The 19,851-nt window shown below is 45.4% G+C and overlaps 1 pseudogene; it reads right to left on the reverse strand.

Moving 5' to 3' along the window:
• Positions 1-3,345: 3,345 nt before the first annotated feature.
• Positions 3,346-19,851, reverse strand: LOC139374740 (uncharacterized; annotated as a pseudogene).

Genomic DNA, 19,851 nt, shown 5'->3' on the forward strand with positions numbered 1-19,851 from the left:
CAACATCACCTCAGTAAGGTAAATATTCAACAGTCTTTGTTCTATACTAGGTTTACTGTCTCTGTAAAAACAGGTATTTGTTTAGGCCTGTTTCAAATGACAAGCTAACAAAGTGTTAATAAGGGGTATGTGGTTAATTACCCAAAGACACTTCACATGTACAGTGGGGCAAAAAAGTATTTAGTCAGCCACCAATTGTGCAAGTTCTCCCACTTAAAAAGATGAGAGAGGCCTGTAATTTTCATCATAGGTACATTTCAACTATGACAGACAAAATGAGAAAAAAAATCCTGAAAATCACATTGTAGGATTTTTAATGAATTTATTTGCAAATTATGGTGGAAAATAAGTATTTGGTCACCTATAAACAAGCAAGATTTCTGGCTCTCACAGACCTGTAACTTCTTCTTTAAGAGGCTCCTCTGTCCTCCACTCATTACCTGTATTAATGGCACCTGTTTGAACTTGCTATCAGTATAAAAGACACCTGTCCACAACCTCAAACAGTCACACTGTTTTTCTGCAAAGGGACCAGGACGACTGATCCGTGTAAAGGAAAGAATGAATGGGGCCATGTATCGTGAGATTTTGAGTGAAAACCTCCTTCCATCAGCAAGGGCATTGAAGATGAAACGTGGCTGGGTCTTTCAGCATGGCAATGCTCCCAAACACACCGCCCGGGCAACGGAGGAGTGGCTTCGTAAAAAGCATTTCAAGGTACTGGAGTGGCCTAGCCAGACTCCAGATCTCAACCCCATAGAAAATCTTTGGAGGGAGTTGACAATCCGTGTTGCCCAGCAACAGCCCCAAAACATCACTGCTCTAGAGGAGAGCTGCATGGAGGAATGGGCCAAAATACCAGCAGCAGTGTGTGAAAACTTTGTGAAGAAAATCGCATTGTGGGATTTTTAATGAATATTCTGGATTTTTTTTCTCATTTTGTCTGTCATAGTTGAAGTGTACCTATGATGAAAATTACAAGCCTCTCATCTTTTTAAGTGGGAGAACTTGCACAATTGGTGGCTGACTAAATACTTTTTTGCCCCACTGTACATCTCAAGCCACACTACTACAATTTATCCCCATTGTGGACTCTCCTATGTCTGATAAGGTTACTCAGGAAGGAGAAGCTCTTGTAACATAGTTTGCACTTGAAGGAACTCTCCTTGGTGTGAACGGTCTGGTGCTTATTCGAAGTACACCTCAGTAAAGTGCTTACCAAACGAGGGGTAGGCGTACAGCTTGTCGGCGTCCATCCTAATGCGCGACCTCCCACGTTGTGACCCAATGACACCAGAGGGAGAAGCAGGAGCCACCACCCTCAGGTGGTTAGTCTTTGAGCTCCCTCTAGACATTGTTGTGGGTGTTGTTGGGATTGTGTGCTGTGTTGGAGGCTAGGTAACCTTCGTGTCCATATGAATTAAATACACTGCTCAAAAAAATAAAGGAAACACTAAAATAACACATCCTAGATCTGAATGAATGAAATATTCTTATTAAATACTTTTTTCTTTACATAGTTGAATGTGCTGACAACAAAATCACACAAAAATTATCAATGGAAATCAAATTTATCAACCCATGGAGGTCTGGATTTGGAGTCACACTCAAAATTAAAGTGGAAAACCACACTACAGGCTGATCCAACTTTGATGTAATGTCCTTAAAACAAGTCGAAATGAGGCTCAGTAGTGTGTGTGGCCTCCATGTGCCTGTATGACCTCCCTACAACGCCTGGGCATGCTCCTGATGAGGTGGCGGATGGTCTCCTGAGGGATCTCCTCCCAGACCTGGACTAAAGCATCCGCCAACTTCTGGACAGTCTGTGGTGCAACGTGGCGTTGGTGGATGGAGCGAGACATGATGTCCCAGATGTGCTCAATTGGATTCAGGTCTGGGGAACAGGCGGGCCAGTCCATAGCACCAATGCCTTCCTCTTGCAGGAACTGCTGACACACTCCAGCCACATGAGGTCTAGCATTGTCTTGCATTAGGAGGAACCCAGGGCCAACCGCACCAGCATATGGTCTCACAAAGGGTCTGAGGATCTCATCTCGGTACCGAATGGCAGTCAGGCTACCTCTGGCAAGCACATGGAGGGCTGTGCGGCCCCCCAAAGAAATGCCACCCCACACCATGACTGACCCACCGCCAAACCGGTCATGCTGGAGGATGTTGCAGGCAGCAGAACGATCTCCACGGCGTCTCCAGACTGTCATGTCTGTCACATGTGCTCAGTGTGTACCTGCTTTCATCTGTGAAGAGCACAGGGCGCCAGTGGCGAATTTGCCAATCTTGGTGTTCTCTGGCAAATGAAAAACGTCCTGCACGGTGTTGGGCTGTAAGCACAACCCCCACCTGTGGACGTCGGGCCCTCATACCACCCTCATGGAGTCTGTTTCTCACCGTTTGAGCAGACACATGCACATTTGTGGCCTGCTGGAGGTCATTTTGCAGGGCTCTGGCAGTGCTCCTCCTGCTCCTCCTTGCACAAAGGCGGAGGTAGCAGTCCTGCTGCTGGGTTGTTGCTCTCCTACGGCCTCCTCCACGTCTCCTGATGTACTGGCCTGTCTCCTGGTAGCGCCTCCATGCTCTGGACACTACGCTGACAGACACAGAAAACCTTCTTGCCACAGCTCGCATTGATGTGCCATCCTGGATGAGCTGCACTACCTGAGCCACTTGTGTGGGTTGTAGACTCCGTCTCATGCTACCACTAGAGTGAAAGCACCGCCAGCATTCAAAAGTGACCAAAACATCAGCCAGGAAGCATAGGAACTGAGAAGTGGTCTGTGGTCCCCACCTGCAGAACCACTCCTTTATTGGGGGTGTTTTGCTAATTGCCTATAATTTCAACCTGTTGTCTATTCAATTTGCACAACAGGATGTAAAATTTATTGTCAATCAGTGTTGCTTCCTAAGTGGACAGTTTGATTTCACAGAAGTGTGATTGATTTGAAGTTACATTGTGTTGTTTAAGTGTTTCCTTTATTTTTTGAGCAGTGTATGTTTCGGTTCGACTGAGAGAAGGGAAACTCAGTCCCTACAATGATACAAAAATAACCAAGTAAGTCAGCACAGAGTTAATGTTGTATTTAACGTAAACCAAATAGTCCTACACTCATAACGTGAAGTTCAGTACTTTTATTGCACAAAATGATACGTGTGACAAGTTTAAGAACTGTTCTCACTATGGTAACACTTACCGTACATCTAGCACCCTCGCTTTAATAAAATACATTTTAGAATACTTTGGAAAAGGATAAAACATTACATTGCACAAAAACAGGACAAGGTTATCACTTTACATCAGCGAAGCACTTTTACAGACACCATATCATCTACTCTGCCTCATCACACTCATTTCCTCAGTTTACCTCATCCGGTTCCCTACTACATCCCAAACTAACTAGCACTAAATAATCAAATCAAATTATATTGGTCACATACGTGTTTAGCAATGTTATTGCAGGTGTAGCAAAATGCTTATACTACATTACATGTCCCTATACGGTAGACATGGGTCTTGTGCATTTTCTGCTGGTGTATCCTGACGTGTCTCCTCTCTGAGAACCTCTTCCCGTAGTGCATACAGGCGAACGGCCTCTCCCGTGTGGACCTTCAGGTGCACTTTCATATTGTGCTGGTGGGAGAACCTCTTCTCACACTGGGGGCAGCTGTAGGGTTTCTCTCCTGTGTGGACCCTCTGATGCCTCTTCAGGTGGGTCGATCGGGAGAAACGGGCACGGCACAGGTGACAGCCAAATGGCTTCTCCCCCGTGTGTATCCTCTGGTGGATCTCCACCTGTTTGGGGAAACTGAAAGCTTTCCCACAGAACGAACACGGGAAGCGCTTTTCTTTACTGATTCCGTCTCTACTACTGTCATTTGTCAATGGGCTTGTGTAGCCATTTAGTGTTGAAGAATTGTCTGAGGTCTGGTTTAACATAAGGAGAGTGTGAGGAGGATGAAGGCCAGGGAGTGTCTGTGTTGTCACAGGGTCCATGTTCCAGTTGATAGATCCTATAGAAGGCAGGCTGAAGGCAGCATCTGTTAGGGGGTTAACCTGAGGCGCCATCAGTCTCTCTGAATCACAACTATAGAAGCAGGACGGAGCATCGCTAGCCGAGTCTGTGTCTGTTCTCTCCAACCGCATACGGACACCTCCCCGTCCCTGCAGACCAAATCTACGCCTCGCTGTCGTCTCAGCCAGTCTGTTGTCATGGAGACTAAGTTCAGTTGTGGTTTTGTGTTCGGCTGTTTGTTTCTGGTTGTGGTTAACAGTGTTGATCCCAGGCCCAGAGTTGAGGACGCTGTCCCATCCACAGACCTCGACTATGTCGCTACTGGATCTGGCCTGCTCAGTGACGTTCTCCCCTGGGCCCTTCACTGCACCGGTCTGGCAATCCAAAATGGCCACCCAGTCTCCTCTGTTAACCTCCAGCCAACCACCTGCAGGAAGAGGTAACAAAACAGACTATAAGAATATTTAGAAGATAAATACACAATGCAGAGGATGCGAGGACGAGAGTAAATAGTTGGTCTTCAGTTTAACAGCTGTTTAGAATCTGTGGAATGTCAGTCCTGTACTAAGTGCTATGAGTGCCACGTTTTCATTGGTCTGTACATTGAGTCTGGAGCAGGATACTTGTTATTTGGCCATTGGCCCAGTTGTACTGCAAGGACTTCTGATTGGTCAACCGCATGCTAGGGTGGAGGGTTATGAATGGCATCCTGTTCCTTTGTTCTGTGGAGAAAAGCTGAGGACAGGGGAGACTGAACATCTACCTCCCAGCATAACATCTATGATTGGTCCTCTTTGAATAAACCTATTTTTCTCCCTGATTTGCTTTGGAGTTTGTGTTATTGAAGAATAACATCAACTGCTAACAAAACTTTACAAACATGCCAGAGAAAACATAACGGTATGACTAGATCTACTGTTCCCTGAAGGAGTGAAACTGGATTTATTCCATAAATGTAATACCGCTCTTCACCAAGTCCAGGAATGGGCAGCGCAGGGCCAAATGGGTGTTGTACCTAATTTCTCTCCTTCAGGGAACAGTATTATAGACATAACATTACGTTCCCTTTCAGTCAGTCCAATTCAGAATAGCATACTATGGGGAACTATAATCACACCCTAAGCCGACCCCAACGGATACTAAATGAAACAGCCCATGGCAGACCACCGACAGTGTGCTGCCTTGTTATTTCCCATCCCAGCCATAAGCACATTGTGGGCTACACTGGAGCAGTGACATACAAGCGATTAAAAGCTTTGAAAAAAATGTGTGGTGATGCCCAAATCGCCGCGGCACAAATATCTCCTCTAGTCAACCTTTTAAACAATGCCCAATATGCTGCCAGACCCCTTGTGAAGTAGGAGCTGCCACAGCTAGGGAACCCTTGCCGCTATAAGCCAGGGAGATAGCCTCCACAACCCAGTGGGAGCGAGAGTGTTTAGAGAGCGCCCTGTGCCCCACTATGACATCGTCCGTTCTTTCCGAATTGAGTAACCCATCGCACAGCGCGCCCCCACCCCTGGGGGGATGAGTCTGTTGTGACCACCTTGCGGGACAACACCTGGGCCATGAGAACCCCTTGCGACAGTAGCTGGGGATCCCTCCAATGGGCCAGTGCCCGAAGATATGTCGGGGACACTGGAATTGACTGGTTTAGGTGGCGAGATGCTTCCAAGCGCGTTGCTAGCACCCAGCACTGGAACAGCCACATTAATACTGACCACCATCATAGAAGCCATCATCCCCAGTAGGCGCAGGAACTGGTGAAAACGTACTGTGCTGCTCAACCGAAATTGGGTCAAGCAGAGCTGGAAGCTCTTTTTCTGGTTTACAATAAAACCTAGAGAATGAACATGGGGCACTAGCCTCGGTGTGTAACACTGCTTGTTCCTTTGACTGCTATCAGCCAACTGTCTAGGTAGGCCAACACCCTCAGCTCCTGATGGGTGCCAGAGCCGCCTCCACCCCCTGTGAAAAGACGAGAGGCGAGAGAGACCAGCCGAATGGGAGTACCAAAAACGTGTAGGCTATCACCTTGTAATGGAACCTCAGGAACTTTATGTGACTGGGGTACATGGGCACACAAAAGTACGCATCCTTTAGGCCGATAATGGGTGAACCAATTGCCTGGACACAAACAGCCGCTGGTTTGTGAGCATTTTGAACTTGCGAACTCTGAGATGCTTGTTCAGGGCAAGCATGTCTAGAATAGGGCTTAAACCACCGTCCCTTTTCGAAACCAGTAAATACAGACTAGACTGTACCAGCTGTCCTGGGCTTCCAACAGAGGAACCATTCGTTCTGCCTGTTTCTGGAGCAGGGAGGATATTTCCTCCGTTAATACTGGAAGAGGCCAGGGGAACAGTTGACGTGATGATGCCGCAAAAACGTGGGGGGGATTCGTACAATGAATTGTAGCCTGACATCACTGTTCGCATGATCCAGGGCAGATCAGGCAGTGAGTCTCCTGTAAAGTGCCATCTGAGAAGGCATGACACCCCCAGTAGTGGCCTGGGAAAAATATGTTTCAACCACACTCAACAAACTTGTACGTGCTTCTACACCTGCATTGCTTGCTGTTTGGGGTTTTAGGCTGGGTTTCTGTACAGCACTTTGAAATATCAGCTGATGTACGAAGGGCTATATAAATACATTTGATTTGATATCTGAATGTGGAGGGACATGTTTTAGTGAACTCACATGTGGAATACACAACACTCTTAACATCTGCAAACAATGGGGTTGAAACAATATGTTTAGGTGGAAACGTTTGCCCGAAGTCTCCTTTCCTGTGCCGTAGCAGGACCATGTCGCCCCTGGAAGCGGTGCGGCGCTTGTGCCAGGCAGATTTGCGTTGCGCCTGTCAATCAGGCCGGTTGGACCTGGTGCTGGGCCGGGCCCCTGGGACAGCCCGCTTAGCCTGCCCAGCATCAGAGGTACATTTGTCTGTCCCGCTCTCTCTGAAAACGTCAAAGATGGCAGTGTGCCACCACAGTAGCACCCCTGCTCTTGCCGAGTGCCAGAACGGTACACCGGGACGTGAACAGAATGAAGTTGGCCGTAACACGAATCTCATCCAGGAGCTCTGTGTGGGACTCTCCTGCAGCCAAAGCCATGCCAAGCTCCGGCAGCAACTCTGTCTAGTAGACCTGCAATACAGTTATAGACAACAGGGATCAGCCATCCCCTCTGTGCAATACACCTTATCCAGCTGAGCAGCTGAAAAGCGACAGTGCTTGTTAGGGAGCATAGGATCCGCATTAGCCACACCCTTGTTAACCAACAGGCTAGGTAGCCAGGTAACTTGCTATAGACTGGAGGTGTGTGCACCAGCCCCGCCCAATCCATCCCCTCCAGATCCATGAAGGGGGCACACCAATGCAACATCAGCTGAGCTGAATGCGGGTTGGACCAGGTTGTCATCAATTCTTCGACAAAATCCAGAAACAGGGATAGGTGGTGCTTGACTGTGGCAACCACAGGGGGCTGATACTTCCCACCGAACCTTGACTTTGCCACGGGTGTGAACATGGCCTCTTCAACTCCAAAATGTATAGCCACCCTGCGGCACAATTCTATGAACAATGCGTTGGATACAAGGGTTTACTCCGCTACTCACATAGTGTTAGGGGGTGGCTGTCCGGGAACTAAGTCCTCTTCCGAGAAACTCCTGGAGCGTCCAGAACACCATGTTGTCATCCAAATCTCTCTCTGTTTCCTGCACCTCAGTCCCAGGCGAGATACCGGCATCCGGGAAAGGAAAGTTGCCATCAAGAATGCGAGACGTCTTGCCAGGGAGTTTGTACGCAGTATGTGGCAATGCTCACACAGACTGATTCAAGCGAGGGCCGCCTGAGCGTGTTCAAAGCCGAGACAAAATACACATAAATCGTGAGCATCTTTCAGAGAAATAGTATAACTGCATGACTGGGGGAATGAACACATCGTCGTCTCGGTCTCTTTCTTAACCGTTTTAATAATTTTCTTCCAGCAAATTGAAGATGAACTAATTGTTAGTGATTAGGAAACTTGTGAGAACAAATACAAACTAAGCACACAACATACAGAGGGTGAGCACGCTCTACCACTATGGGACAGTTTAGTTGGCGCAATGTAATTCTCGTTTTCCAATTGTTTGTTTTATTAGCGTGAATCGTTCCTGTTCACACCGAGGTGAAGAGCAGAATAATTGAAGGAAGGAATCTGTGCCTCATGCTTATCACCTGTGGAAGGCGGGGCTTCCAGCGAGGCACGGATTTCATTGGCCTTGTCAGGTGAGATCTTTCAACCAAAGTCGCGAGAGTGCGACTCCACATAGTATGTTGTACCAAAGTTGACTGACTGAAGGGAAACTCATACATAATTTGAGTCAATTAACTGGTCAAGTTCATACATTATAATGTGATGTTTGTATACAAAAACAAGTTGTATTAATTTCATTTGATAAAAGAATAGTAACCAGTTGCATCACTATTCTATTTTGTATCTAGGCTATATGTATCACTATTCCCATTGAAGATCTATTACTATATGTTGGCTATATGTAATTCTCCCTTACCTTGCTCCCCCATCTTTAATCCAGTCAGCAGATCAACGCTCTCTGGTCCATCTTCTATCGTCTCCTCTTTGACCAGCAGCAGATCAGGCTTCCCATCCTCCATGTCTACTGACTGTAAGAGATACAGAGTGAGAGGATGTTGGATCAAGAAATCTGATGTGAACACCCTGCTATGGAGCATCTTCTGATTGGGCAATGAGGGATTGCTATGAGTACTATGCAAACATGTTAGTTGATTTGACACTATGCAAATGTATTAGTTAATTTAATTACATGACGCTCATTAAAATGGTTTGATAATTCAAAGGCATAGTCCCACACTAATTTTGTCCCACACAACAAAATGAATCAAGACCTGGGGCCATATCCGAAGAGAGTCTCAGAATAGAAGTGCTGATCCAAGATCTTAGATCTTATTCATTATAATCTAAAAACTGATCTTAGATCAGCACTTGTACTCTGAGAGGCTTTGTGGATGCGGAGAGTAGTGCGCACGGCCCAGTACATCACTAGGGCCAAGCTTCCTGCCATCCAGGACCTCTATACCAGGCGGTGTAGGAAGGCCTAAAAGTTGCCAAAGACTCCAGCCACCCTAGTCATAGACTGTTCTCTCTGCTACCGTACTGCAAGCGGTACTGGATAGTATAGGTCCAAAAGGCTTAACAGTTTCTACCCCCAAGCCATAAGACTCCTTAACAGCTAACAGGACTGTTGGCATTGACCCCCCCCCCCCCCCCCCCCCCGCTTTACGCTGCCGCTACTCTGTGTTTATTATCTATGCAGTCACTTTACCTCTACCTACATGTACATATTACCTCAATTACCTCTACTAACCTGTGCCCCCACGCATCGACTCTGTACCGTTACCCCCTGTATATAGCCTTGGTACTGTTATTTAATTGTTGCTCTTTATTTATGTTAGTTTTCCAAAAAAATCATTTTTATTTACTTATTGTTTACTTCAGTTTATTTAGCAAATACTTTAACTTATTTTTTCCTAAAACTGCATTGTTGGTTAAGGGCTTGTAAGTAAGCATTTCACTGTTGTATTCGGTGCATGTGACAAATATAATTTGATTTGATCTAATACCATTCAGACAGTAGTTTACAGTGGGCTCACCTCAGTGAGACTGTGTGTGGTCCTGTGCTGCTCAGCTGGTTCCTCTGTGGGTTCAGGAGGAGGTTTAGTCTGGTTGTCCTCCATGACCATGTTCCCCTCAGGGTTCCCCAGACCCTCCTCCTTCACCAGCAGCACCTCTGGACCCTCCTCCTCCTGAAAGAGAGCCATGATACAGATTACAGACATACACTCTCTTAGGTACACACACACACAGAAAATACACACTTTAATGATGGATGGGCCATACTTGTGAACATTAGAAACAGTCAAAAAAATAAATAAAATTTAAAAAATGCTCATCAGCCAATTAAAATCATCAATTTACTTGCAAGTGATTGAACACACACACAGATAATAAACACGCTTTCAACATGGAGTGTTTACCCAGCCCCATTATTTTTGAGTCCTATACTGTAGTTACAGAATTACATAATTGTTGTTAAACCCGTCATGGTGGACATAAATATAATGTCGTGGGTAAAAGTAAGTCAGCTAAGTTAAAATTCATCAGACAAACCTGACTAAACTATTTTGAAGTGTACAGTAGGTGTTTCAGATCCCTTGCAAATGTATTAAAAATAAAAAACTGAAATCACATTTACATAAGTAATCAGACCCTTTACTCAGTACGTTATTGAAGCACCTTTAGCAGCGATTACAGCCTCAAGTCTTCTTGTATGATGCTACAAAATTTTTGGGAGTTTCTCCCATTCTTCTCTGCAGACCCTCTCAAGCTCTGTCAGGTTGGCTGGGGAGCGGCGCTGCACAGCTATTTTCAGGTGTCTCCAGAGATGTTCGATCGAGTTCAAGTCTGGGCTCTGGCTGGGCCACTCAAGGACATTCAGAGACTCATGTCGAAGCCACTCCTGCGTTGTCTTGGCTGTGTGCTTATGGTCGTTCACCTGTTGGAAGGTGAACCTTCGCCCCAGTCTGAGGTCCTGAGCGCTCTGGAGCAGGTTTTCATCAAGGATCTTTCTGTACTTTGCTCCGTTCATCTTTCCCTCGATCCTGACTAGTCTCTCAGTCCCTTTCTCTGAAAAACATCCCCACAGTGTGATGCTGCCACTACCATGCTTCACCGTAGGGATGGTGCCAGGTTTCCTCCAGATGTGACGCTTGGCATTCAGGTCAAATAGTTCAAATCTTGGTTTCATCTGACCAGAGAATCTGGTTTCTCATGGTTTGAGAGTCCTTTAGGTGCCTTTTGGCAAAATCCAAGCGGGTTGTGATGCATCTTTTACTGAGGAGCGGCTTCCGTCTGGCCACTCTACCATAAAGGCCTGAATGGTGGAGTGTTGCAGAGGTAGTTGTCCTTCTGGAAGGTTCTCCCATCTCCACAGAGGAACTCTAGAGCTCTGTCAGAGTAGCCATCAGCTTCTTGGTCACTTTCCTGACCAAGGCCCTTCTCCCCTTATTGCTCAATTTGGTCAGACGGCCAGCTCTAGGAAGAGTCTTGGTGGTTCCCAACTTCTTCCATTTAAGAATGATGGAGGCCACTGTGTTCTTGGGGACTTTCTATCCTGCAGACAGTTTTTGGTACCCTTCCCCAGATCTGTGCCTTGACACAATCCTGTCTCTGAGCTCTACGGACAATTCCTTTGACCTCATGGCTTGATTTTTGCTCTGACATGCACTGTCAACTGTGGGACCTTATATAGACAGGTGTGTGCCTTTCCAAATTATGTCCAATCAATTGAATTTACCAGAGGTGGACTCCAATCAAGTTGTAGAAACAGCTCAAGGATGACCAAATGGAAACAGGATGCACCGGAGCTCAATTTCAAGTCTCATAGCAAAGGGTCTGAACACATAACACGTGAATAAGGCATTCATGTTTTTCTATTTTTAATAAATTGGCCACAATTTCTAAAAACCTGTGTTCGCTTTGTCATTGTGGGCAGTGTGTCAGTGTCAGTGTGTTGATTGAAGAGTTTATTTTTTTTAAATCCATTTTAGATTAAAGCTGTAAATAACAAAATGTGGAAAACGCAAAGGGGTCTGAAGACTTTCTGAATGCACTCTACATTGTGAACTTCCTGACGAGCAGTCCCCAGGTGGCGAGGGTAGGCACATCCGCCACGCTGAACCTCACACAGGGCCTCTCGGGGGTGCATGCTTAGTCCCCTCCCATACTCCCTGTTCACCCACGATGGCGCGGGCGCGAACTACTCCAACACCACCATTAAGTTTGCTGACGACATGACGGTGGTAGGCCTGATCACCGACGACGAGACAGCCTATAGGCAGAAGGTCAGTGACCTGGCAGTGTGGTGCCAGGACAACAGCCTTTCCCTCAATGTCAACAAGACAAAGGAGCTGATCGTGGACCACAGGAAACGGAGGGCCGAGCACACCCCCATCCACATCGACAGGGCTTTAGTGGAGCGAGTCAAGAGAGTCTCAATCTTGGTGTTCACACCACTAAGGAACTAACATGGTCCACACACACACCAAAACAGGCGTGAAGTAGGCACAACACCATTTCCCCCTCAGGAGGCTGAAAAGATTTGTAATGGGCCCTCAGATCCTCAAAAAGTTATACAGCTGCACCATTGTAAGCATCTTGACTGGCTGCATCAACCCTTGGTTAGGCAACTGCTTGGCATCCAAGCGCAAGGCGCCACAGAGGGTAGTGCGTACGGCCCATCACATCGCTGGACCCGAGCTCTCTGCCATCCAGGACCTCTATACCAGGTGGTGTCCGAAGAAGGCCCTAAAGCTCCAGCCACCCAGGACTGTTCTCTCTGCTACCGCACGGCAAGTGGTACTGATGCACCAAGTATGGAACCAACAGGACCCTGAACAGCTTCTACCCCCAAGCAATAAGACTGCTGTTACCTTGTACCCCTGCACATTGACTGGTACCCCCTGTATATAGCAAAGTTATCGCTACTCATTGTGAATTTATTCCTCATGTTATCATCTTTCTATTATTTGTAAATGTTTCTTTCTGCATGGGAAGGGCCCATAAGTAAGCAATTTACTGTTAGTCTACACCTTTTATTTACGAAGCACATTTAATGTGACAAATAACATTTGATTTGTAGGTATATATAGTAGGCCTTATGTGTAATGGTTATAAAGCGCTGTTGGGTGTATGCAGAATATGTGATGTATACTAAAGAACAGTGGTGTAAAGTACTTAAGAAAACACTTTCCGAATGCACTGTATATTGTGAACATCTCCCCTCTCCTGGACTTCCTGACGGACAGTCCCCAGGTGGTGAGGGTAGGCACATCCGCCATGCTGACCCTCAACACGGGGGCCCCTCAGGGGTGTGTGCTTAGTTCCCTCCTATACTCCCTGTTCACCCATGACTGCGCGGGCGATTTTTTGCTTATCAGCACTTTACCATTTATATTTGACATCTTTTACTTTAACTCCACAACATTCCTAAAGAAAATAATGTACTTTAACTCCATGCATTTTCCCCTGACACCCAAAAGTACTCGTTAGCAGGACAGGAAAATAGCCAAATTCCTACATTTATCAAGAGAACGTCCCTGGTCATCCCTACTGCCTTTGATCTGGTGGACGCACTAAATACATGCTTTGTTTGTAAATTACTTTTGAAACACAAGTATTTTTAAAACCAAATACTTTCACTCAAGTAGTGGGTGACTTTCACTTGAGCCATTTTCTATGAAGCTATCTTTACTTTTACTCAAGTATGACATTTGGGGCCTCCCGGGTGGTCTAGGGCACTGCATCGCTAGCTGTGCCACCAGAGACTCTGGGTTCGCGCCCAGGCTCTGTCTGTCGCAGCCGGCTGCGACCGGACCATGGTCCATGGGGCGAGGCACAATTGGCCTAGCGTGTTCCGGGTTAGGGAGGGTTTGGCCGGTAAGGATATCCTTGTCTCATCGCGCACCAGCGACTCCTGTGGCGGGCCGGGCGCAGTGCACGCTAACCAAGGTATGACATTTGGGTCCTTTTTCCACAACTGCTAAAGACAGCCTCATTGAAACTCTTAGAACGAAAAGTCCCATTTTGTGTTCATTAAAAATAAACATTTTGAATACACCATATGAAAACCATACATATAGAGTCTCTGGTGGCAGTTTTGTCACACCGAACAAAAATATAAACTCAACTTGTGTTGGTCCCGGTTCATTATCTGAAATAAAAGATCCCTGAAATGTTTCATATGCACACAAAGCTTATTTGTCTCAAATTTTGTGCACAAATGTGTTTACATCCCCTGTTAGTGAGCATTTTTCCTTTGCCAAGATAATCCAGGTGTGGCAAATCAAGAATTTGATGACACAGAATGATCATTACAAAGGTGCACCTTTTGCTGGGGACAATAAAAGGCCACTAAAATGTGCAGTTTTGTCACACAAAACAATGCCACAGATGTCTACATTTTTGAGGGAGAGTGCGATTGGCATGCTGACTGCAGGAATGTCAACCAGAGTTGTTGCCAGATAATTTAATGTTAATTTCTCTACCATAAGCCGCCTCCAACGTTGTTTTAGAGAATTTAGCAGTCCGTCCAACTGGCCTCACAACCACAGACCACGTGTAAACAGCCCAGGACCTCCGCATCTGGCTTCTTCACATGCGGGATAGTCGGAGAACAGCCACCTGGAAAGCTGATGAAACTGATGAGTGTTTCAGTCTGTAATAAAGCTCTTTTGTGGGGGAAAACTAATTCTGATTACCTGGGCCTGGCTCCCCAGTGGGTAAGCCTATGCCCTCCCAGACCAATCCATGGCTGCGCCCCTGCCCAGTCATGTGAAATCCATAGACTAATTTATTTATTTAAAATTGACAGATTTCCTTATATGTAACTGTAAGTCAGTAAAATCTTGGAAATTGTTGCCCTTGTATTTTTGTTCAGTGTAAGTAGTTGAATGGATCAAAGAAATAAGCATTTGTGAACAACATATAGCCTACACAGTACAAACACAACATGTAACAGACTTGTTATGCTTAAATATATCACACAATGTCTAGATAAAATATTCTACCCAGGAATATTCAACACTGAAATCTGTTACTCTCATTATTCCAAAGGTATCTGTGGATCTTTCCTGCTGACAACACTGAAAATGAATCTGTCTTTAATGTAGGGGTTGATCTAAATGTCAGAAACTAATGAGTGGAATGGTTACTTCCTATGTTATAGAGTGGAATGGTTTTTCTGCTGATGTATCCTGAGGTAGCTCCTATCTGAGAACCTCTTTCCGCAGTACGTACAGGCAAATGGCCTTTCTCCCGTATGGACATTTAGGTGCATCTTCAGATGGTGCTGGTGGGAGAACCTCTTCTCACACTGGGGGCAGCTGTAAGGTTTCTCCCCTGTGTGGACCCTCTGGTGCCTCTTCAGGTTGCAGGCCTGGGCGAAGCGCATGTGACACTGGGTACAATTGAAGGGTTTCACCCCTGTGTGGACCCTCTGGTGGATCTCCACCTTCTGAGGGCAGCTGAAGCCTTTGTTACAGAACATGCAGAGGAACCGCTTCTCTTTACCGCCTGTTTTTGCTCCCCCTCCCCGAGCCTTGGCCCTTTGGTCCTTTGAGTTCAATACCTGATCGAAAAAGACGCTGCTGTGTGAATCGGATGGTGCCAAGGACGTGGACACTGGGTCGCGATCCCTGAGTGCGTGTAAAGGTGAGTGGGTGGCGACATTTAGATTTGTCTCTAAGCTTTCCCTGTAGTCTAAGAAGTCACTGGTGTTTCCCTGTTTTCCTAAGTGAGTCTCGTCTGCATTCCATGTCAGAGGAGCATCGCCCTCCACTTTCACAGTCACCTCATCTACGACCAGACCCTCGCCTTTCTTATCTAGGAACCCTTCAGAGTATACACTACTACTGTACTGGTTCCAGTCCGCTCCTATTGGATTAGTCTGTGTATCTAAGCCCATAGTCATGTCACCAGGTATCATCTCTGTCCCTGTAGCGTATGAACAGGACGGATCATTGCCAGTCTGTAACGTGTCACCTGAGTCCTGATGGGACAGAACCGTCCTCGGGCTTGGGTTACCATCAAGTAAATACTCTGAGCGGGGAGCAGGTGGACAGCCCAGTCGCCCCAGCCCCGTTAAAGTCTCTGTATCTGTCTCTGACTTGAGGATGGCGTTCAGCGTTCCACTGACCTCCGTGATTCTGCGTCGGGTCCTGGGCAGCTCTGGGGCAGTGGTGGGGTCCTCCGTGGCTACAGGGGGGGCTACTCCAGTCTGGATGTCTCTGCTGTGCCGTGGGTCCTCCTCCCGTTCAGACTTCTCCAGCTTGACACCAGGACTTGCATCTTCAGACTGACACAAGAAAAAAGGAGGTAATTACCGATACATGAGTAGAATTTGATAATAATGCCGTAGGGAAGTCTCGCAAGCTCCCTTATGGCAGATAAATGAGGATGTACATGTAAGCAAGTGAATAGCCGAGGGGAGCCTTTATGAAATGAACTGCCCACATTTGATATACTGTAATTTTGATGTAATCAGGGTCTAAAATGCACACCCACCAATTGCGTGTAGATTGATATTGGCGGGTAAGAATGCCTAATTCACCTGCTACGTTTGTGGGTGGTCACACTCAGGGCTCTACAGTGCAAGCGTTTCATTAAAATAGTCTAGTGACGTATGGGCACAAGTGCAAGTTGTGATATATAGCTAAATAAATGCTGCAGCAGCTGTTTTGAAAGTATTTCTGCAGTTTTGTTTCATATCTGGTAATGCGCAAAGAAATCAGAATTCAAACGTTATAGCTACCCCACCTTGCAAAGCAACACTGCCTGTGCTGTGGGCGAAGTCTTGAAGGATTTGTTTTTAGAAGCAATGCGCTCAGCCTTAAATGTTGGTCTAATTTTCTCAAAAGTCTACTAAAATGAGACTTTGTTCTTGTGTTTCTTGTCTATTTACATTGCTTTGTTCACAAGCTAGGTTGCTTTCAATGTTTGAGTTTGCTTCCACTGCTAGCAAAAAGAGACATGGTATCATCACAGGCAAGTGTCCCTGTAACTAAGGTAACCTTAAAGGGGCAGCTATTTTTTTTCCCTCTACTATGCATGCTCATGTTTTTTATTTATTATGGCGGCAAAAATATTTTGTCTGGTAAAAAAAAAATCTGAGTGGCTGTTAGATTATAGCTTTAATTATGATATTTTTTAAATATATATTTTTTTACCTGCCTGCCACAGTGCCTGGTATAGTATGTTTAAGGCCCTGGATGTAATAGTATACCACTAACCTCTATCACGATAACGTGCTGGGTTGAGGTTCCACTCCCATCATCAACAGTGATTGGCTGGTCATCTCTCCATGTATTGTGTCCTGCTGGCTTCACAAAGCTCCTGTGGCCTCCAGTGAGATGTCCTTCACCTGAGAGTGTGATTGGGGGAAAAGAGGTGGTTAGGTTAACTACTGTCAATGCTCAACGCTATATTATACACTGAATGTACAATATATTAAGAAGACCTTCCTAATAATGAGTTTCACCCCCTTTTGCCCTCAGAACAGCCTCAATTCATTGGGGTATTGACTCTACAAGGTAACTCCAATGCTTCCCACAATTGTGTCAAGTTGGCTAGTTGTCCTTTGGGTGGTGGACCATTCTTGCACAGTGTCAACAGACTCAATTATTAATTAGATCAAAATGTAATATCTTAATTTAAGTTGATACTAAATGAAGCAAACTCAAGATTTGTACAATAATCACATACACTACCGTTCAAACGTTTGGGGTCACTTAGAAATGTCCTTGTTTTTGAAAAAAAAGCCATTTTTTTGTACATTAAAATATCAAATTGATCAGAAACAGTGTAGACAGTCACTTACAACATTAACAATTGTAGCTGGAAATGGCATACTTTTAATGGGATATCTACATAGGCGTACAGAGGCCCATTATCAGCAACCATCACTGCTGTGTTCCAATGGCACGTTATGTTAGCTAACACAAGTTTATCATTTTAAAAAGGCTAATTGATCATTAGAAAACCCTTTTGCAATTATGTTAGCACAGTTGAAAAGTGTTGTTTTGATTAAAGAAGCAATAAAACTGGCCTTCTAGTTGAGTATCTGGAGCATCAGCAATTGTGGGTTCGATTACAGGCTCAAAATGGCCAGAAACAAAGGACTTTCTTCTGAATCCTGTCAAGTCTATTCTTGTTCTGAGAAATGAAGGATATTCCATGCGAGAAATTGCCAAGAAACTGAAAATCTCGTACAATGCTGTGTACTACTCCCTTCACAGAACCACGGTGCACAACTGAGCAAGAGGACAAGTACATTAGAGTGTCTAGTTTGAGACAGACGCCTCACAAGTCCTCAAATGGCACATTCATTAAATAGTACCGGAAAAATACCAGTCTCAACGTCAACAGTGAAGAGGCGACTCCAGGATGCTGGCCTTCTACTTGCACAGTACAGCTTGGGTTGGTCTGATATTGAAAGACCAATATGGGTTTCATGATTTTAGGTCATTCAGAGTGTGTCACGGTTTCTCAATTTTTCACACAAGGGCGCCTTTCCTTTGCTGGGTGGGCCGTTTGGAAATGTTTGGGCAAAATTTAAGTATACCCACTTCTCCAAGCACCACTACACAACTGGAGATAATATTTATACATCGAGTGATTATGTTCCATGCATCATTGTTTTCAATGAGTAAATAATATGAAATGCAGTACATTTGAAAGTGTCTTTGTGCAAGCTAAGTAATCAAGAGAATTATTGCATACCATCTCAAAAGAAGAAGAAATTCGGCTTGTCACCAAAAGCACTCACAAACTTCTACAGATGCACAATCGAGAGCATCCTGGCGGGCTGTATCACCGCCTGGTATGGCAACTGCACCGCCCTCAACCGTAAGGCTCTCCAGAGGGTAGTGAGGTCTGCACAACGCATCACCGGGGGCAAACTACCTGCCCTCCAGGACACCTACACCACCCGATGTCACAGGAAGGCCATAAAGATCATCAAGGACATCAACCACCCGAGCCACTGCCTGTTCACCCCGCTATCATCCAGAAGGCGAGGTCAGTACAGGTGCATCAAAGCTGGGACCGAGAGACTGAAAAACAGCTTCTATCTCAAGGCCATCAGACTGTTAAACAGCCACCACTAACACTGAGTGGCTGCTGCCAACACACTGACACTGACTCAACTCCAGCCACTTTAATAATGGGAATTGATGGGAAATGATGTAAATATATCACTAGCCACTTTAAACAATGCTACCTTATATAAATGTTACTTACCCTACATTATTCATCTCATACGCATACGTATATACTGTACTCTATATCATCGACGGTATCCTTATGTAATACATGTATCACTAGCCACTTTATACTATACTATGCCACTTTGTTTACATACTCATCTCATTTGTACATACTGTACCCGATACCATCTACTGTATCTTGCCTATGCTGCTCTGTACCATCACTCATTCATATATCCTTATGTACATATTCTTTATCCCCTTACACTGTGTACAAGACAGTAGTTTTGGAATTGTTAGTTAGATTACTTGTTATTACTGCATTGTCGGAACTAGAAGCACAAGCATTTCGCTACACTCGCATTAACATCTGCTAACCATGTGTATGTGACAAATAAAAATTTGATTTGATTTGATTTGATTTGAAAACTGACCAAGACCAAATTCTGGTTAACTCCCCCCCTCCTCCCTTCCGCAAAATGTACCTCTTGCCATTCCTCTGTATCGGTTGAGGATCTTGTCACTACTGGGACGACTGGCGACGACGCGCTCTCGCATTGTCTTCTCTGCGCGCTCCCGTGCCACCTTCAGTTCGATTAGCTGAAGTTTCCTCCGCAATGCAGTGATTTCTTTCTGGCTTTGAGTTATTTCCAAACGAACCACTGCATAGTCGTCGTCTACGAGTTTACAGATCTCTGCCACGGCTGCATTCGCTAGCACCTCCATGATGGACGCTATTTGAGTGTGAAAAACCATGGCCATTGTTAGCAGCTAAGTTAGCGTTACTAACTAGATAACGTTAACATCTATCATCCAAGTCCTGTCGCCAACACGAATGAACTATTACCTGGGGTAAGTGTTTAGTGCTGTGCAGTTAAATTCGTCATATTTTGAATTCCATGGTTGTTAAAACGTCTAAATGACAAAAACACAAACGTGAAAATTGTTCTTGACCATGTTTACTTCCGTTTACTTAGTCC

This window comes from Oncorhynchus clarkii, chromosome 19, assembly GCF_045791955.1.
Source record: "Oncorhynchus clarkii lewisi isolate Uvic-CL-2024 chromosome 19, UVic_Ocla_1.0, whole genome shotgun sequence".
Taxonomy (NCBI): Eukaryota; Metazoa; Chordata; class Actinopteri; order Salmoniformes; family Salmonidae; genus Oncorhynchus; species Oncorhynchus clarkii.